The sequence below is a fragment of the Aphelocoma coerulescens genome, assembly GCF_041296385.1.
Source record: "Aphelocoma coerulescens isolate FSJ_1873_10779 chromosome W unlocalized genomic scaffold, UR_Acoe_1.0 ChrW_unloc_scaf_1, whole genome shotgun sequence".
Lineage (NCBI taxonomy): Eukaryota > Metazoa > Chordata > Aves > Passeriformes > Corvidae > Aphelocoma > Aphelocoma coerulescens.
The window spans coordinates 17,988,970-18,001,021 of NW_027184080.1; the positions used below are offsets into that span (position 1 = coordinate 17,988,970).

A 12,052-nucleotide genomic window follows, 5' to 3' on the forward strand; every position below is an offset into this window, starting at 1 on the left:
GATCCTCCACCTACCCTAAACCAAATGATTCATGCTTGCACAACACTAGTGCCAATTAACCAGCCAAATTTAAAAACGGGGGGGGGGGAATTTAATAGGAACTGAATCTGTCACTGAAACTACAGCCTCTCAGGACAAAAGAAATGCTAATTGGGTCTGTCACAGGTGTGGCAAACCAGGGCACTTAGCCCAAAATTGCCAAGCCCTGGCTCCAATTAATCAGGGTTTCCAAGCTGTCTCCCCAGGGCAAATGACATCGCCTGCGCTGATGGGATGCAGCCAAAAAACTGACAGGACCGCAGGGATTGGAAGGACCACACGAACAAATCATGAAACTGCCACCAGAAAAACGGTTACCATGACCACTGCAACTCAAACGGACTCGGTAACACCCCAGAGAATCATCGTGAGTTTCGAGAACCTGAGAGACTGTATACCATTTGCGCTAAAAGATGTTGTACATTCACCAGCTGACATTTGTGTTACACCAGAAATTGTTCAAGTGGGGCCACAAGGGTTCTTTACTGTCAATATCCAGTGTGTAAAACCCCCCTTTTTTCCTGCTGCTAACCAGGTTGTGGCCCAAACTATTCTCATGCCCAGTAGTCCGCCACAGGACTACAACCCCTCTGTCTTCTGGGCTGAGGTAGTTGGGAACGACGAACCCATGCTTAATTGCAAACTGTCTTGCCAAGGCTCGGACATCAGCCTGGCAGGAATGATGGACACGGGAGCGGACATGACAGTCATTTCCTCCCACGATTGGCCGTCACACTGGGAGCTGCAGCTGGTAGAAAATATCATGATGAGTGTGGGGGGATCTATATCTGCCCAGAGCAGCAGGGCAGTTGTCCAAATTGAGGGTACAGAGGGACAGATAGCATCAGTCCATCCTTTTGTAATTAACTCTGGGTTCATACTGTGGGGCAGGGATCATATGTCCCAGTGGGGGACTTGAGTCGAAATTCCATCTCAACCCCAAAATTTTTAATAAAGGCCACTGCGGAGCACCCCTTTCAGGAATTAAATTGGATCTCTGACAAACATATCTGGACAGATCAGTGGCCTTTGGAAAAACACAAATTAAAGGCACTCACCTCACTCGTGGAGGAGCAGTTGAAAAATGGTAACACTGAACCCTCAAATAGCCCTTGGAATTCCCCAGTATTTGTATTCAAAAAACCAGGGAAAGACAAGTGGCACCTCCTACACGACTTGTGAAAAATAAATGCATGTCATTGAGGACATGGGACCCCTGCAGCCCGGAATGCCTTCACCCTCTATGCTCCCTAGGCAGTGTAAGTTAGCAGTCTTTGATATTAAGGACTGCTTCTTCCAGATCCCACTACACCCAGACAATGTTCCCTGGTTTGCCTTCTCGGTACCTTCCATCAACCGAAATGCTCCCACTGGCGAGTTCTGCCACAAGGCATGAAAAACTCACCCACCATCTGCCAGTGGTTGTAGAGGGATTCCTTATGGAACAAGGGCATATGATACCCCTGGAAAGATTGGACAAGCCAGAGTTGCTGAGGAAAAGCCCCTGAACAGGCCCCTGGCTGCAGGCAGGCCTGGAAAGCACCTGGCTGCAGGCAGCCCTGAGAGTCCTTGGCAAAGTATACACTGGTCGGCTCCCCCGCTGATTAGAGGCCATCTAGAGGGACTAGGTGTGAATCTTTGCAAAAGTAGATATAAGTTGGCATAGTTGAACAATAAAGGGAGAACGATGCTTAATCGTATCGGTGTACGTGTCGTTTATCTGGCCAGCTCTCCAGACTCGGTCCCTAACACCTGGCGCCTGAGCAGGGACTCGAGTGATCTTACTCGCCTAAATGCGGTTTGTTTCGCTTAAATGCGGTTCGCCTAAACACGGCAAGACTCCGAATCATCGCACCGGCGGTGAGGAGCTTGGAGAGCTGGAGCGGGAGTGTCCCGGCAAAAAGCTGAGTGGTGCCGGAGACCGGAGCTCGTGCAGCCGAGCGAGTCCCCGCAGGTAAGAAAGCTATGGAGTACAAGGCTGCCACTCGTCTGCTAGCCAGTATCCTCTCTAAGAGAGGCGAGACTGTAAAAGATCGAGATCTCTATGCCCTAATAACGTGGCCCCAGGAACAAGGGTTTTTGAAATGCACTTCGCTTTTGTTTTTGACCGAGGAGTGGTGGGAAGTTGGAAACAGACTATGGGAATTCACAACTGAGGGTGGAAAGGAAGGTAAAGAAGCTAAAGTTCTCAGATTAACATGCAGAGCTGTGACTAATACCCTCACAGAAATGAAAGCAGAGAGGAAAGTGGCCACGGCAGCCATGGAGGTGCTGGGGGTGGCGGTCCTGGAACAGAAAGAGAGGGGGGTATCACAGAGCAGCGGCCGGAGGCCAGGTCGGAGTCCAGGGTTGCACGATTCTTTGGGCTGACCGCGGGTCGACCGATGAAGGGGACATCAGCGCCTGTACACTCACTGCGGGAGCTGCTGGACCTGGCAGGGAAGGAAGTTACCCCGCAGAAGCCTGAGGGAGAACTGGAAGTGAAAGCGGAAGCAGAGCCTCCTGACTCTGGGGGCGGGGTGCAGGTGAGCAGAAGAGAAGCAAGGGGTCCTAGCTGCCAGCTGAAAACAGCAGCGCACTACCCCCCTCTGATGGACAGCAGATCATCGTCCAACTGCGAAGCAGCCTCTACGGCTTTGTCTCCTGCAGAGGCAGAGCCAGCCAGGGCTGCCGGGGGTCAGCCCCAAGAGGAGGAGAAGCACCGAGAGATGATGCATGAAGTAATGAAGAAGCTTGCTGAATTGTCTACGTGTCAGGACGCGCTGGAGTCTAAGGTTCGCAAAACCACACCATCAGCACTGTGGCATCCCGTGGACCCACTGGTCAAGACAGCCACCAGAATTCCTCTGTTCCTGTTGGGAGAACCGGGCACAGGGCCTACGGCCCTTTCCTCCCAGCAAGAGGACGTGCAGCCATTGCCTCCATCAGCCCCGACGGCGAGGACTGATCCATTGCGAAGGAGATGGAACGGAGTTGTCCGTAACGCAATCATTGAAGGAGATTGGCAAGCCGTAGATGCCCTAGCCTGCCCTGTACTGATACAGGGGGACACCGCAAGGTGGGAACCCCATGACTGGAAGATCTTGCAGTAAGCAAAGCAAACGGTCACCACACACGGCTTACGGTCCGAAGCTACACGGAGCATCCTCCAGTTTATCTTTACAGCAGATGTCCTGTGTCCTAATGATTGCATCAGCATCGCACAATTGTTATTAACCCCTTCACAGTTCCTGCTCTGGGAGCGAACATGGAAGTGGCTAGCACAAGAAGAAGTTAGCAAACACCAAGGTGATACACAAGACCCACTGTATGCACTCCAAGCTGACATGCTAACTGGGAGCGGGGCTTTTGGAGCAATGATGAAGCAGCTGACCATGCCCACAATAATTCATCAGTTGTCCCAGACTCTTGCCCACAAAGCTTTGTTGTCAGTACCCAAAAAGAAGTCTCCACCATAAATGGCAGTCCGACAGGGGCTGTCGGAGCAATATGGTCAGTTCATTGACTGTCTGTCAGCAGCCTTGAAGGACGCAACTGAGCTCTCTGAAGAGCTCCAGAAGCAAATGTTCTGGACCCTTGCCTTTGAAAATGCTAATAGGCAAACTAAGACGATTCTTGCCACACTGCCTAGGGGAGCAGGAGTAGACGAGATGCTCGTGCGTGCTAGCCGTGCGGAGCAGTTGTCTCAAACAGCTGCGTTTACCGCAACGCTGCAGAATGTCCTGCAAAAGCAGGGACAAGTCATCGCTGCAGTGCTGACCGGAGGGGCACAAAAAAAAAGGGGGCAAGGGCTGCTGGCCCACCTCCTGGTCCCCAGACGGGCGGAGTAGCCTGTTTCCGGTGTGGTGAAGAGGGGCACCTGAGGCGCACTTGCCAGAAACCGGTGTGGTGCCACAACTGCAATTCCGGCACCCATGCCACCATAGCATGCCGCCGTGCGGGAAATGGCTGACGCAGCATGGTGGGGCCACGCGCCAGGACACAAGTGAGTGCCCCAAAGAGCCACGAGTCGAGTGCAACCCTGGTGGTTTCCTTCAGCAGAACCAGCCAGCCACCCGAGGGAGCCTCGGAGTGGATGTGGCAACTTCAATAAAGGTCACGCTGATGAACCACCAGGTCACCCTGATCCCAACCACAGCCAAGGGCCCCCTGTCATCAGATAGCCCTTGTCTGAGTGGCCTACTCGTGGGGCGGTCATCAACCAGCCAGCAGGGAGTAGTGGTGCTGCCTGGAGTCATCGACGCCAACTACACCGGCAAAATTAAGATCATGGCCCACACGCTGCAACCACCCGTGACTATACCGCAGAGCAGTCTTATCGCCAAAATCATCTCTATTCCCCTAATGACCAATGGGGGAACCAGCAACAGCAGTGTCCGCAGAGACCACACTTTTGGGTCCTCTGGGTTCAACGTGTTTTGCACATTGAACCTGGCCCAAAGACCTCAGTGGCAAGTGATCCTGAGAAGGGGGGCAGAAGCCATCAAAATACAGCCACTTCTCGACACTGGGGCCGACATTACCTTAATCAACCAGGCGGTATGGCCACCTGGTTGGGGACTGGAAAAACCAGCAGCCACGCTGGTAGGGGTGGGGGGAACACTAATCCCCCAAGTAAGTGCAACCCCAATTGCCCTAGAGTTTGAGGACAATCAAACCATTGTGTGTCGCCCCTACGTTATGAAGCTGCCTCAGACCCTGCAAGGCCTGATTGGACGTGACATCCTTGCGCAGCTAGGCCTCGTGCTCACCACAGACCAGCATTTATGCTGACGGCCACTGCTGATCAGCCGCCCATACGGACTCTCACCTGGTTAACAGATGATCCTGTCTGGGTCGAGCAGTGGCTGGTAACCGATGAAAGGCTGAAGATAGTAGAACAGCTTGCTGCAGAACAGCTAGTGGCAGGACAAATCAAGCCTTCGGTCAGTCCATGGAACACCCCCATCTTTGTGATCCCAAAGAAGTCCGGAAAGTGGCGCCTCCTTCACAACCTTCAACAAGTAAATGCCCGCATGCAAACTACGGGGGCGCTGCAACCTCGGCTTCCAGCTCCTACAATGATCTCAGTGGGATGGCAAATCACTGTAATTGGCTTAAAAGACTGCTTTTTCACAATCCCACTGCATCCAAAGGACACAGAACATTTTGCCTTTACAGTGCCCACAAAGAATCGCAGTGAGCCTACTAAGCGCTACAAGCAGGTTGTCCTGCCCCAGGGGATGAAAAATTCCCCCACGCTGTGTCAGCTATATGTTGACTGGGCGCTACGTCCGATTTGACAATGCTATGCAGAAGCACTCATCTACCATTACGTGGATGACATCCTGATAGCTACTGCTAGAGAGTTCCCAGATAGAGAGATGCACTGGGTCAGAGAACACTTGCATAAGACTGGATTAGAGATTGCCCCCAAGAAGATCAAGCGGACTGCGCCATGGAAGTACCTGGGCTGGCTCATATCAGAATCACAAATTAGGCCCCAAAAGATCGAGCTAAACACAGAAATCTCCACGCTCCATGATGCACAACAGCTGTTAGGAGATCTGCAATGGGTCCGTGGAGTTGTGGGAATCACGAATGCCGACGTCGCCCCCTTCCTGCCATGGCTGCACAGGACGAACGCTGCCAAACCTCGGGAATGCTCCCCGGACCAAGCAGCAGCTCTCGCCAAGGTCGCAGATAAGCTGCGGCACACATGGGTGTCACGCAGAGAAGGAGTCCCACTCGCCATCCTCATCACCCTGGCCGGCGCAGCGGGTTCACATGCCATTGTCCACCAATGGCAAAAGAAAAAGTGGGAGGACATCCGGATCCTCGAATGGATCTTCCCGCCAACTCAGCCACGCTTCAAACTGCAGTCCAAGGTGGAGATGGTGGTGCTTTTAATCCGAAAGAGTCGCGACCGAGTGGTGGAGTTGGACAGCAGGGAGGCAGAGGACATCAGTATACCGGTCCAAACACGGGACTTGGAGTGGATGCTACGCCATGCGGAGGCACTGCAAGAAGCTCTGCTCGGATTCAGCGGCGTGGTCCATAACAAGCACCCACAGAGAAGGCTGGCACAGCTGCTGGGGTGCTATGAGTGGCTGGACAGCCCCCTGAATGTAGAACAGCCGGTACTAGGGCGCACAGTGTTCACGGATGTGGGGAGGAAGACGAAGCGGGCCGCCTGTGCATGGAAAGAGAACGACCACTGGAAGACTCATGTCATAGCGGGAGAACCGGCCGACAGCTTGCAAACATTCGAACTGCACGCCGTGATATGGGCGTTACAACAGTGGTCGAAGGAACCGGCAAATGTAGTCAGTGATTCCCTATATGTCGTTGGAGTAGCCCAACGGATCCATAATGCAGAAATCCGGCGTACTAACAACGAACATTTGGGCAGACTGCTTATCACATTGTGGCATATCCTGCAACAACGGACACACCCCTAATGTATCCTGCATGTTCGGAGCCACCAGTGGAACATCAGGCTGGGAGAGGGCAATGCCCGTGCAGACAAGGCAGTGACCTGTGCCCCCATAGTGCATCTCCCGCCCATGAGCATTTTTGAGCAAGCCAGATGTAGCCATGATCTGTTCCACCAAAACGCAAAATCCCTGCAGTGACAGTCTAGGATCCCGCTGATAGAAGCAAAAGGCATAGTGCGGGCTTGTCCCTGCTGTAGCCATCACGGACCTGGGTTAGGTGTGGGGGCTAACCCCAAGGGATTGAAAGCCCTTGAGCTCTGGCAAATGGACGTCACTCACGTCCCCGAGTTCGGCCGACAGCGCTGTGTCCATGTAACAATTGATACCTTTTCACACTTCCTGTGGGCTACCGCTCAGACAGGAGAGAAGGCATTGCATGTGGAGCCGCATCTGCTCTCTTGCTTCGCAGTAATGGGGGTACCCAAAAAGATCAAAACGGACAATGGGCCAGCATACACCAGCGGTCGCCTAGCCATATTTATGCAGCAGTGGGGGATAGAACATATCACGGGGATCCCACACTCGCCCACAGATCAGGCAGTGGTAGAGAGAGCCCATCATACACTAAAAGAATATCTGGGCCGAAAGAAAGGGGGAGAGATGGAACCAAGTAAACAGCTAAGCAAAGTGCTGTTTACATTGAACTTCCTGTCTCTGGCCGGGGATAGGGAAGAGCCTCCAGTGGCAATCCATCATCAGACGGTTTGTAGGGGAATCGAGTAGGCTCTTCCAGGAATAAGTGTTTTCTATTGTAACCCTCAAACGGGGTTGTGGGAAGGTCCCAGCCAAGTGCTATTTAACGGCCGAGGATATATGTGTGTTTCCTCCCCAGAGGGACCGCTGTGGGTGCCCAGCAAGTGGTGCCGTGCTACACATGCAGGACCCCGAAGCCAGAAGGCGCAGTCAGCATCAGCTCCTGAGGAAAATAACGCCACTACTACAACAGCTGGAACACTGGGACCCCCGTCCCGAGAAGCCTTGGGAGAGGCTGCAGACATGGCTGAATGAGGGGGCTGAGAACTTGCCAGGTCCACCATTCTCTGTAGTGGGGGAAATAGCGAGACCCTGTGGCATATGTAGCGGCTGCCTTGCGTGGTTGCTAGTGACTTGCGGTGGTTGTCGGCGGACCCTCTGGACACACAAGCTAACGTTAGAAAGCGGGTGGTATACATGCCCGCCTTGTGTGGACCGTGATCGAAGGCAGAACCAAGAAGGGGAGCTGCGTAAATACTTGGGCATAGCACCAGACACAGAGGTAGAGTGGGGAATTGTTTTTGACTGTCTTGAGACAAGGGTATTGGCGGACATCCTTGATCGGCTGTCCGCCCATTTAGACTGAGTGAAAGCAGTACGGAGTGTGGCAGTGTTAGAGCGAGTGTAGCACACAGGTTCATGTCCCGTGGCAGCATGTGGTGGCCCCCGAGAGCTGGGAAGTGACAAAGCAGCACTGGGACCGCAAACATTCTGAGAGGTTTTCTTCTTGTAAGCATCCTAGCAGTGTCCCACGCAATGTTAACAGCAATCCAAAAGAGACAAAACATGTGGGTCACCCTAGCTAATTTAACGGGGCAAGACTCCATGTGTCTGAGCCTGGCCACGCCACGGGACCCATTCCACACCTGCTTAATTGAGGTCCCATACTTTAACCCGCAAGGCTTCTGAGGGATGCTAGACAACAGTTCACTGATAGGGAATGCCACAGGCAATGGCAAGTGTTCAAGGCTGATCGGACTCAAGCCTGCGCAGCAGCATGCCTGCTGACAAGCTGCATTCTTGAAAAGCATCAATGTCACCATGGGGACACCAGAGTTAGATTTACTGGCTTCCACAAACCAAACTGGGGATGGTTACATGACATTCGAGCCACCCACTACTGGTCAATTAAATGTTAATAGGTGCCTTTAGGCCACTGTCGACCCTCTTGCAGACTGGTTTCTGAGAAACGACGAGTCCGAAGCAATTTACTACCGAATCAACCTCATGGGTCAAGCCCTGAAATGCCTCCCCAGTGGTACGTTCTTAATATGTGGGGACTGCACGTGGAATGGGGTTCCTGCCAGCCCACATGGGGGGACCGTGCTACTTAGGGAAACTCACCCTGTTCCATCCAAGCCTGCATCAACTCTTAAATATCACCTACCGCACTGAAACCAGGGTGTGGCGTTCAGTCCATGAGCTAAAATGTAAAAGGACTGAAGACCCCGTCTTTTGGAGTCGCAGTACAATTTGGCTAGCATCTATGTTTTTACCTGGTGCTTCAGCGGCTAGGGCGCACGCAACATTACACAAGCTTGCTTGTTGGGCGAGAGACGAGCTAAACATAACTTTGCAGATGCTTGAGGAGCTAAGCACAGATGTTACTAGTGTTAGGAACGCGGTATTACAAAATCGGGCAGCCATCGATTTTCTACTATTAGCCCACGGCTGTGAAGATTTCCAAGGTATGTGCTGTATGAATCTTTCTGACCACTCTGTCTCAATTCACAAGCACCTCTCCGATCTCCAGAGGGGCCTGCACAACCTTCGGGAGACAGACGACCCCATTGGAGATTGGCTTACGGGTCTGGGTATCACCGGATGGCTGCGTACCTTGGTAGTAGAAGGCTGCCGATTGCTATTTGTAGTTATATAAGGCTTAATAGTATTTGGGTGCATTTTTTCCTGCGTCAAAGCAGGGCTGCGAGAGATTATCGACCAGGCCTGGGTTGCCCAAAAAGAAAATGGGGGATGTGTAGAGGGATTCCTTGTGGAACAGGGGCATATGATACCCCTGGAAAGATCGGACAAGCCAGGGTTGCTGAGGAAAAGCCCCTGAACAGGCCCCTGGCTGCAGGCAGGCCTGGAAAGCACCTGGCTGCAGGCAGCCCTGAGAGTCCTTGGCAAAGTATACACTGGCCGGCTCCCCCACTGATTAGAGGCTGTCTAGAGGGACAGGGCGTGAATCTTTCAAAAGTAGATATAAGTTGGCATAGTTGAACAATAAAGGGAGAACGATGCTTAATCGTATCGATGTATGTGTCGTTTATCCGGCCAGCTCTCCAGACTCGGTCCCTAACAAGTGGTATGTTGCCCGCATTCTGTCCCCTATCAGAAAGTTAGCAGCAAAGGCAATAGTGCTCCACTATACGGACGATGTTTTGGTGTGTGCTCCTAACCAACAGTATTTAGACTGGACATTAGAGAAGGTAATCGAGGCCTTAGAGGCAAATGGATTTGAAATCCAGGCTGAAAAGGTCCAGAAAACTTCTCCATTTAAATACCTTGGACTGAAAATCCATGAACAGACTGTGGTTCCCCAGCAAGTCAAAATTAATGATCACCCTAGTTGTTCCGGTTTGGCCAAATTTAGAAATATATCCTCTGAGAGAAGGCACAGCTACCCCTTCCCCCCCAGGTTCGGGAAAAAATAAATTTTCCTCGAAGGAAAGTGAAGAAGATAAAACTATTTATTTACCAAACACACGGGAAAAGGAAAATAAGGCTAAATAATAAAATGTTTCACTGTGGAGGAAAAAAAAAACCTGGGAAAGTGTTAAGAGTCCTCCCTTTGGTCTCCTCGGCGCTGGGGCTTGGGCCAGGGCCAGGCCCTCTGTGCCCGGTGGAAAGTCCTCCCGATGTGCTCTGAGGTTGAAAAAACAGTCCAGTATAAAAGGGAGAAAATCTGGAATTCCAGAGAAGGAAAAACAAAGTCCAACTCTCAGTCTCTCTCTCTCCGGAGAACAAGAAGCTGAAACAACTGGTCAAAAGCTGACTGGAAAGCAGCAAGCCGGGTGCTTCCTCGCTCTCCTCCCGCAGCTGAAAAAAAACCTGCTATCTCTGTGTGACCTTGAACAAGCTGCAAACTGCCCTGAAAAAGTTTTGCTCAGTTTTTTCCTTCCCCCTCTCAGGCTCAGTTTAGAGGCACAGAAAGGCACAAAAATTAATTTTGGGCATAGGCAGCGATATGGGATACACATCATAACGTCACCCCAAGACATTCCACCCCTTATCCCATATTGTTGGCTCAATGCCCAAACTAAGATATTCTAATTCTACACACACATTAATACATATATATATATACACAGCTATATACGAACAGTGACAGTGACAATCAGCAAGCAGGGGTATACAAGCATTTCACACAACAATCAGATCTCCCTGTGGTACACAACGTGTTGTTCCATCTTTCTGCATTACCCACCATGTGCAACCAGGTCCCTGAGCAAAGACCACCCCACGGGTGGGTTTGTCTGCACTCGAGGCAGAATTTATCCACACAGGCTTTCCTAACAGACCTCTGACATGCACTACTGGGACCTTATCTCCATCTGTTGTATTCAGGGATTCAGATTGGGCTGGACCAGCTCTATTGGTGGAACCTCGGGTGTTAACTAACCAGGTGGCCTTTGCTAGATGCTGTTCCCAATTTTTGAAAGTTCCCCCACCTAGTGCCTTCAAAGTGGTTTTCAACAATCCATTGCACCGTTCCACTTTGCCTGCAGCTGGTGCATGGTAAGGGATGTGGTACACCCACTCAATGCCATGTTCTCTAGCCCAGGTGTTAATAAGGCTGTTCTTAAAATGAGTCCCATTGTCAGATTCAATTCTCTCAGGGGTACCATGCCTCCAAAGGACTTGCTTTTCGAGGCCCAGGATGGTGTTCCGGGCAGTAGCGTGAGGCACAGGGTAGGTCTCCAGCCATCCAGTGGTGGCTTCTACCATTGTGAGCACATGGCGCTTGCCTTGGCGGGTTTGAGGCAGTGTGATGTAATCAATCTGCCAGGCCTCCCCATACTTGTATTTGGACCACCGCCCACCATACCACAGGGGCTTCACCCGCTTGGCCTGCTTGATCGCAGCGCATGTCTCACAGTCATGGATCACCTGGGAGATACTGTCCATGGTCAGATCCACCCCTCGATCTCGTGCCCACTTATAGGTGGCATCTCTGCCCTGATGGCCTGAGGCATCATGGGCCCATCGAGCTAGGAACAACTCTCCCTTGTGTTTCCAGTCCAAGTCTACCTGTGACACTTCTATCTTTGCAGCCTGATCTACCTGCCTGTTGTTTTGGTGTTCTTCATTAGCCCTACTCTTGGGGACATGAGCATCTACATGGCGGACTTTCACAACCAGCTTTCTTACTCGGGCAGCAATGTTTTTCCACTCTTCAGCAGCCCAGATTGGTTTTCCCCTACGTTGCCAATTAGCTTTTTCCCACTTTTCTAACCATCCCCACAGAGCATTGGCTACCATCCATGAATCAGTGTAGAGGTAGAGCTTTGGCCACTTCTCCCTTTCAGCAATGTCCAGGGCTAGTTGAACAGCTTTGAGTTCAGCGAGTTGGCTTGATCCACCTTCTCCTTCAGTAGCTTCGGCAACCCGTCGTGTGGGACTCCATACGGCTGCTTTCCACTTTCGTTTCATCCCTACGATGCGACAAGAACCATCGGTGAAAAGAGCGTAGCGTGTGTCTTCTGATGGCAGTTGGTTGTACGGTGGAGCTTCTTCAGCACGTGTCACTTGTTCTTCTTCATCAGCGAGACCAAAGTTTT

At 51.8% G+C, this 12,052-nt stretch overlaps 1 protein-coding gene across 3 annotated transcripts in view; it reads right to left on the bottom strand.

Moving 5' to 3' along the window:
• LOC138102764 (transportin-1-like) overlaps window positions 1-12,052 on the bottom strand; it is a 158,231-nt gene that overhangs the window by 89,540 nt on the left and 56,639 nt on the right. The gene's annotated exons all lie outside the window — the stretch shown is intronic.